The following is an 8212-nucleotide window of genomic DNA, read 5'->3' as shown; positions in this document are numbered from 1 at the left end:
ACACACATACTGAGCTGTACTCAATGTATACATATACATACCTAAGATCTGTGTATTTTCTGCAGTTGACTGCAGATATTTCACACCTCATTGGGGGTAAAAGAGACAATTTTCTGCCCACAAGGACCTCACAGTCTGGTATCATTAGCACATGAGAGGCAGCACGGGCACAAGAAGGTTTACAGCTTACGGTCTGGCTGGGAAGTCGCATGAAAACACTTAAGGGCGTTTACGCTGTGATAAAAACATACACAGATCTTAAAGCGCCCGAGGAAGAAACCGACAAACAAGAGGCAGTGAATTTTTGCAGGCAGTGCTCAGGGACACATGCGGTACGTAAGGCACCCCGGATAGGGGGAGAGGAAAGAAGGGACATTGAGGACACAGAAGAGGGCATGGGACAGAAGCTAGGAGTCAGGGAACCAGCCACTCGGGGCAAATGAACCCGGTGTCAGGCCTGGCGCGAGTGGGGTCATCCAGCAAGCGCGGAGGGAGGATTCGCGTGGTGCCAGAACCCGCGACGAGGAGGGGCAGGTGCACTGGTCCCGGGCACTGGTTTCAGCCCGGGTTCCGGGGATAACTTTCCCGGCGGGTTTCTTGTGCAGGAGCCGCCCGGGAGGTAATGGATCCGGGCCGCCACCGCGATAACCTAACCGGAGCTGCTCTTTCATTGCACCAGAAGGGCTGTTGTCTGGGAATGACCTCCGGGATTCCAGAGGCCACGTCTAATAATAACAATGTTATCAACGCTGCAAGGCTGAGCCGGGCCGAGTGTGTGTGTCTCTGGGTACCCCAGGGGCCAGCGCCCAGCCCTGAAAGCAGAGCCGGCCGGGCGTGAATGGGAAGGAAAATGCCAATCTCTTGACAAAAAGTTCGCTGCTAAAAAAGAAACCCTGGCCAACATTTTACAACCTGGACGCATTGTTAATGTGCTGGTTTATCTGGCAGGAATAGGAAGCCGTGTTTGAAAACAATGTATTCTTTTTAGGTGCAAGGTCAGCGTCTGTTGGCCCTCGGGGTGTCCGCCAGCCCCCCGCCGCATGGGAGAAGGCTCCAAAGGCCGGCCAAGGCGCTTCCTGGGCGGAGAGAAGCGCGCTGAGCCCGGCACGACGGAGGTGAGATGCTAACCTCGCCATCCTGCGGGGAGCCTCGGGCGCACAGGCCCCGCTGAGGCCTGCGAGGGGCTCCTGTGACCCGCTGGAGGGCGGTGGGGGCAGAGCCTAGAGAGAGGACACCTCGTGCCATGTGGCACCAAGGCCCCTGGTTTGGCGCTGCGTGGAAGGAGGAACGGGTCCTGTGGACCAGGCGCTTTGCCCACTCACTGCAGGGCCTACGGGGAGCTGCCCTCAGCCGAAGCTGGGAAGGCTCAGAGCTGCTCCAGCCTCCCCCTGGGTCCTCCCCAGAGCCAGAGCAGGTTGGGAGTGGAGAGAATTCAGAAGTGCCTCTTCTAAAACTTGTTCTCAGTGGGAAAGAAAATCCGAGTGGTTACCAGCCAGTCCTGAGTAAGAGTGTGGACTCTGCCACTGATTAGCTGGGTGACCTTGTGTAAGAGATTTAACCTCTCGAAAAAGGCTTCAGTTTACTCACATGCAAAAGGGGAATGATATTAATACCTGCCGCCCAGGGCCACGGCTTGGACTAAATGCGATCATGGAAGTGAAGCACCTAGCACAGGCCTGGCATAGGCCGGCACCCAGTACAGGGCCTTTGTACTTGCCCCTCCCTCTACCTAGAACACTCTCGTAGAAAGGCGTGCTCCCTTACCTCTTACAGGTCCTTCCCTAGGTTATCTGTCTCCACAGTACTACCTAATATACGGTCTACCGCTATCTAATATATGATGCCTTTTACCTTTTTATCTTATTTATTGTCTTTCCCACACCAGAGGGAAGCTCTGTGAGAATAGAGATGCATGTGCTTTGTCTACTGCTGAATCGCCAGAACCTAGAATAATGCCTAGCATACAGTAAGTGCTCAATAATCATTAAATAAAGGATAAATGGTGATGGTGATGAAGATAAGGAACAGAGTGTCAAAAGACCCAGGTTCATCTCCTGATTTCAAATTTCATAAGGTCGGCACTCCTGCTAGGTCATAAGCAATGATGCAGGAATGGTAGGTATCTTGCATAACTGGACTCTCCATAGCTAAGGTTGACAGATTTAGCAAATGAAAATATAGGACCTTCAGCTAAATTTTAATTTTTTAAAAATATAAGTATATCCCACATATTGCATACTACACACGTATAGGAAAACATTATTCATTGTTTATCTAAAGTTAAAATTGAACTGGTGCCCTGTATTTTATCTGACAACCCTATCCATAGCCCTTATGCAGAGTAGTTGCTGCATGAATGAATAATATGTTCAAAATCCAGAGAAATCAGAGCAAACCTAAATTAAAGAGCAAGGTCAGGCCCAGTGGTGTGCTAGTAATATCTAACGACTGTCTCGTCAAGGAAGAAACAAAGTGCCTTTATTTACAGTTGCCTATTTCCATGCTGTTAACACTCCCACCATGGCCAATGTCAAGCTTGGACATGTGACTGAATGCAGAACTGGGAAGAAATGACTGCAATTGGCTTTGACAAAGCCAGCATGCGCCAACTTCTGCACAAACTCCTGGAAGTCAGAGGATTAAAGAGACAACGACCAAACAAGAAAAATGAAAAAGAACTAAGCCACCTGCCCTATAATACACCAAGACTTTACTGGCCACGTCCTTAAATACATGATCTCAACCTCACAACAGTTCTATTAAGTAGAAATGATTAGCCATATTGTTGTTAAATGAATGGCGGAAAGGGGGTCAGAGGGAGTTTAAAACTTGTCTAGTCACGGGCTTCCCTGGTGGCGCAGTGGTTGAGAGTCCGCCTGCCGATGCAGGGGACACGGGTTCGTGCCCCGGTCTGGGAAGATCCCACATGCCGCGGAGCGGCTGGGCCCGTGAGCCATGGCCGCTGAGCCTGTGCATCCGGAGCCTGTGCTCCGCAACGGGGCAGGGCACAACAGTGAGAGGCCCGCGTACTGCAAAAAAAAAAATTGTCTAGTCACCCAGCTAATAAAGCAGCGCAAAGCCCACTCTCCTTCCCCTAAACCAGTCTGCCTCTGCCGTCACTGGATAGGGAAGCCAAAGGGGCTGCAGAGGTCAGCAGGTCAACCTGGCGGTTCCTCAGGAGAGAAAACTGAGGCACGGAGTGAAAGGGTTAGCAGCCTCCAAGCAGAGCTAGGATCAGAACCTGTACCTCTGACTCCTACCCTGTGTGTGTGGTGTGTGTGTGTGTGTTGTAGAAATGTTCTCAAAGTATTTTCAGCTGATGTGAAGAAGCTAAAAAATAAGCATGGACACCCTCCAGCAGAGTCAACACAGGGTAAATACGAATCAGCCGAGTCTTTACTGCAAATATGGACTAGGGTTTCTGCTTTCTCCATCTCACCCAAGTGATTTGAAAACTTAGACCAGAACCGAGAACGCTTGTTTACAAAAAAGTGGCCTGTGCAGGGAGGCAGGGGAAGTGTCTCTTTTTCTCTACCAAAGATGAGCAATGGTGACTCATGATTTGAAAGAGGAGCCCACAAAGGTCTCCCCAAACCCCCTGTATGTATCTCTCTTTTCTTGTCCTCCTGGGGGAACCACAGAGGACAGAGTCATGGACAGACCCTTGGCTCAGCCAGTGACCCTGTGTGGCTGCCCCTTTTCTCTCCTGTGTTTCCTCAGCTATAAGACAGAAAGATGATTTCTGGGGCTTTCCCAGCAATAACATCGATGATATTCTCTCTGAATCCCCACTTGACCCTCCCTCCATCTTCTCACTCTCTTCTCGTTTCCTCAGTGTCTTCCTTTGTGTTATCAGTTTTTTAAAAATCCTCCTTCCCCGTCCCCTCCCCCTCCTGTCTGTCTCCCAGGCCTTCTGTATCACAGACTCACTTCCATCTCCACGTTCTCTCTACCCTCGCCCCGCCCCCCCCCACGCACATATGCACACATACTGCTGGAACTAACACTGGCCCCTAATTAGGCAGAAACTCCCTCAATAAAACAAAGAGGGAATTCCCTGGCAGTCCAGGGGTTAGGACTCAGCGCTTTCATTGCGATGGGCCTGGGTTCAATCCCTGGTGAGGGACCTAAGATCCCGCAAGCTGTGTGGCATAGACTGGCCAGTAAATAAATAAATAAAAACTTAAAAGCCAAACAAAACAGAAAAAACGCAAAAAAGAAAGAAACTAGGAGAGCTCACGGCAGACGCTGCCCCAGTGGAAAGGCAGATCTCCTCCCGAGCACTCAGGCCCCCAATGTTACTCTTCTATTCATATATATTAACTCTGCCCTTTTCCCTTTTATCTGGAGAGCTCTTTGCCAGCCACACAAACAAAAGATTATGCAGATTATCTTAACTAAACATCCCCAAACGTAATCCCTTGAATGGGAAAACTTGGGCTCCCAGCGGCCACCAGCACCCTGCAGGATGAGACGGGCTCTGCCCTTCACCCCTTCCCCCTCACGGTGGGCAGCACAGAACCCCAAGAGGCAAGTGTGCTCCGAGATCTCCCAGCTTGCTGGAAACTCTGAAAGCAAATGAAGAGTCCTCAAGGCACATTAGACCTATTTATACAGTTCTTCATTGGGAAAAATTAAATCTTCCAAACACAGATGAATACACCTCTGACAAATGAACTAGCTAGTCACGTTTAAACCCCAGCTCCAGCACTGACAAATGTGCTACTTGAGCCCCCACCCCGGGCAAGGTAGACATGTTTCTTTATCTTGAATTCCCTTTAGTTGGGAGAAAAGAAACACAGGGTGTAGGGATGGAGGCAGGGCATGGGGAGAGGGTGGGAGGGGGCGGTGTTGGTGGGAAAAGCTCATGAAGGTCACCTTCTCAGCCAGGTAGTCGAACCACAACACGTCTCCCTGCCTAGCTCTGCCCAGGCCTTCTGCTAACCTTGAGGGTTTGTCAAGCCAGCTGTGCTGGCTACCAGCTGTGCTGTACAATATCCTCAGGGACTCCAGCAGCACAGAGTGACGCAGGATGCCCTTCAAGGTGGCTCACTACCTGCCCCTCTGTATTTCTCAATAGGGCCTATCTTTTCCAGGAAACACTCTTTTTCTGGCAAAGGTTGACAACACCAGAGAAAGATCCTAGCAGGAAATGGCCAGTCACATCTGAGGACCTTTGAGAAGAAACAGAGATAAGATAGAAGAGAAGAAAGAGAAAGCTTTGGCTGACTTTCAGGAACCTCCATTCCTAGACTGGCAATGGCATGGTCCAGGACCGTGGCCACTGCCCCCAGGGGCTGTTGAGCCTTTGAAAGGTGACTAGCCTGAATTGAGATGTCCTGTAAATGTAAAATACACACTGAATGTTGAAGGCTTTTGGTACAAAAAAACGAAAGGAATGGGAACCATCGCATTCACCATCTTTTTGTACCAACTACATATTGAAATGATATTTTGAATATATGCATTGGGTTAAATAAAATATATTATTAAAATTAATGTCACCTTTTTTTTCTTTTAAATCGTGACTACTAGAAGATTTAAAATTGCACAGAGCCCATATTCTATTTCTATTGGATAGTGTCCCTCAAGAGAATTTTTAGCTTCAACACATTTGAATCCAGCTTCTCTCAAGAGCAGGTTTTCAGATCATGGAATTGATTTGTGTTTTCTTTTTTGCCCAGCACCAGGCCCCTAAAGTTACCCTCATCCTGAGCCATGAAATGGAAAAGCAGGCTCAGAGGTTCCTCGCAGCAGCACCTGGACCTCTTTGGTTCTCTAAGCTCTCTGCCTCTCCCCATCACCTCTCACTCTTGCTATCTCCCACCCTCGCCCTCAGAACACTGGCTCTTACTTGTTGGCCTTTGGTTTAGAAATAGCAGAATAAAAAGGCTGATAAGAAGCTGAGGAGACCATCAGACCCATTCAAACTGGTCCACGTGACTCAACCCCAGCGAAACACAGCTGCATTGGTCTAACTTTTTTAAAAAAAAACAATAACTCTCATTTGTTTTCATGTAGTAAATAATACTTATTCATTGTAGAAAAATGGTAAAATAGAAACCAAAAGAAGAAAATAGAAATCATCCACAATCCCAAGCCTCGGGCTAGCCATTACTGATGTTTGAGGGTATAGCCCACCAAAGTCTTACTTTAGACAACGAAAATAATTGTAACATTTATTGAGCACTTACTATGCCCAGGCACCATGCTAAGTGTTTTTAACATAGTTTTCTTCGTAAGAATCCTAAGGAAGGTTCTATTATTTTCCTCATGTTGAGGAAAACTGAGACTTAGCAAGTTTAAATATCACGTCCAAAGCAGACAGCTCATAGTGACCGAAAGAGTTAAACACAAGTCCAAAGGGACTAGGACAGGAAACCCTCGGCCCCCTGCCTGTGGCTGCAGTTCTCCAAGGAGAGACGTGCTATCACCTTCCTCATGAATTTGTTCTCCTGAAGGTATCCATCTCTTCCTAACCCTCCTAAATTCACAGTGCCTGCCTCTGTCCATTCAGGCTGCGTTAACAGAGTACCATAGACTGAGTGACTCATAAATAACAGGACCTTATTTCTCACAGTTCTGGAGGCTGGGAAGTCCAAGATCAGATTCAGGGTCTGGTGAGAACCCACTTCCTGATTCACAGACAGCCATCTTCTCCCTGTGTCCTCACGTGGAGGAAGGGGTGAGGGAGCATCCTGGGGTCTCTTTAATAATGGGCACTAACCCACCATGAGATCTCTGCCCTCATGACCTAATCACCTCCCAGAGGGCCCACTTCCAAATATCATCACATTGGGAGCTAGGCTTGGAGGGACACAAACATTCAGTACGTGGCAGTGTCATTCTTTATGCATGTCCTAATCTACCAGCAACTGCTTTCTTTTTGTTTGTGTATTCATTTATTCAACAGATACTCATTGGGCACTTACTTTGTGCCGGGTGATATTCTAGGCAACTGGAAAATAGCAATGAACGCAATCGACAGAGTCCTTTTACTCTTGTGGCGTTTATATTTCAGTTTAGGGAGACAGACGATAAACAGGCAAGCAAATATATATGATGTCAGATAGTAAGTGAGACAAACCAATATGAGAAGAAAATTGAGCAGTGTGAGGGGAACACACGGTGATTGGAAGGGCAGCAGTCTTAAGCATCACGTGTAGGTTGCATTATTATTTATAATTATTCCTGCCTTACATAGGAAAACCTGGCTAAGACAGATTGCTATTTTTTAGGGCGGTCAGGGAAGACCTCACAGGTAAGGTCCTTGAGCAGAGACCTTGACAAGAAGTGAGGAAACAAGCTATCAAGTTATTTGGGAGAAGAACTTTCTAGGGCTGAATGTGCAACAAAAGCAAAAGCCCAGAGATGGGAGTGTGACTGGTGTGTCCGAGGAAGTCCAGGGTTTACTAGAGGAAGACAGTGGTGGAGATTAGGCTAGAGAGTTTTCCAGGATGAGACTAGACTACATAGAACCTTGAGGGCCACTGTAAAACTCTGGCTGTTGCCCAGTGAGATGGAAAGCCACTGGAAGGTTTTTAGTGGGGATGTGACCTATCTGTTAAAAGGATCACTACAGCTACTGTCCTGAGACTATATTTGGGGGGCAAGTGATCTATTTGGACCCCCACGGGATTTTGCTGATGGATCAAAGAATGGGGTATGAGAGAAAGGGTCAAGGAAGACGCTTTTCAGCTTTGAGCAACTAGAAAGAGGGGATTACCATTAACTAGGATGGAAAAACTACACGGAGATTTTTTTGAGGGAGTGTAGAAATCAGGGACTTATTTGGGGGTACATTAAGTTTGAGATACCTCTCAGACATCAAAGTAAGTGTGCAAGTAAAAAGCTGTATATTATCTGAGTTCAGGGAACAGTCTAGGAAAGATATGAATTTGGAAGTTTGGAGAAGATAGATGGTATTTAAAATCATGACCCTGAATGAGGTTATCTTGGTGGTGATTAGCTATCGATACAACAAGGATGAGATCTTTGGTCTAAATCCCTGGGCCTTCCAGCTGGAAGATCTTGCAGAGGTGGGGAGCAAACAGCAAAGGAGACTGGGAGGGAAAAGCCAGTGAAATAAATCAATAACCAGAAGAGAGGGGTAGCCAGGCCAGGTGAGGAAAACTTTGCAAATCGATGGGAGTGCTCGGTCCTCTCAACTGCTGCTGCTAGAGTGTGATACGGACTGAGAATTGGCCATTGG

The 8212-nt window shown here is 47.7% G+C and overlaps 1 long non-coding RNA gene across 1 annotated transcript; it reads left to right on the top strand.

Moving 5' to 3' along the window:
- Nucleotides 1-261: 261 nt before the first annotated feature.
- LOC136794031 (uncharacterized) lies at nucleotides 262-1961 on the top strand. Its single transcript, XR_010840227.1, has 3 exons — nucleotides 262-332; nucleotides 989-1115; nucleotides 1886-1961. It is a non-coding gene; the product is annotated as an uncharacterized lncRNA (long non-coding RNA).
- The last annotated feature ends 6251 nt before the right edge of the window (nucleotides 1962-8212 follow it).

Source organism: Kogia breviceps, chromosome 1, assembly GCF_026419965.1.
Source record: "Kogia breviceps isolate mKogBre1 chromosome 1, mKogBre1 haplotype 1, whole genome shotgun sequence".
Taxonomy (NCBI): domain Eukaryota; kingdom Metazoa; phylum Chordata; class Mammalia; order Artiodactyla; family Physeteridae; genus Kogia; species Kogia breviceps.
This window is presented reverse-complemented; position numbering and strand designations above follow the sequence as displayed.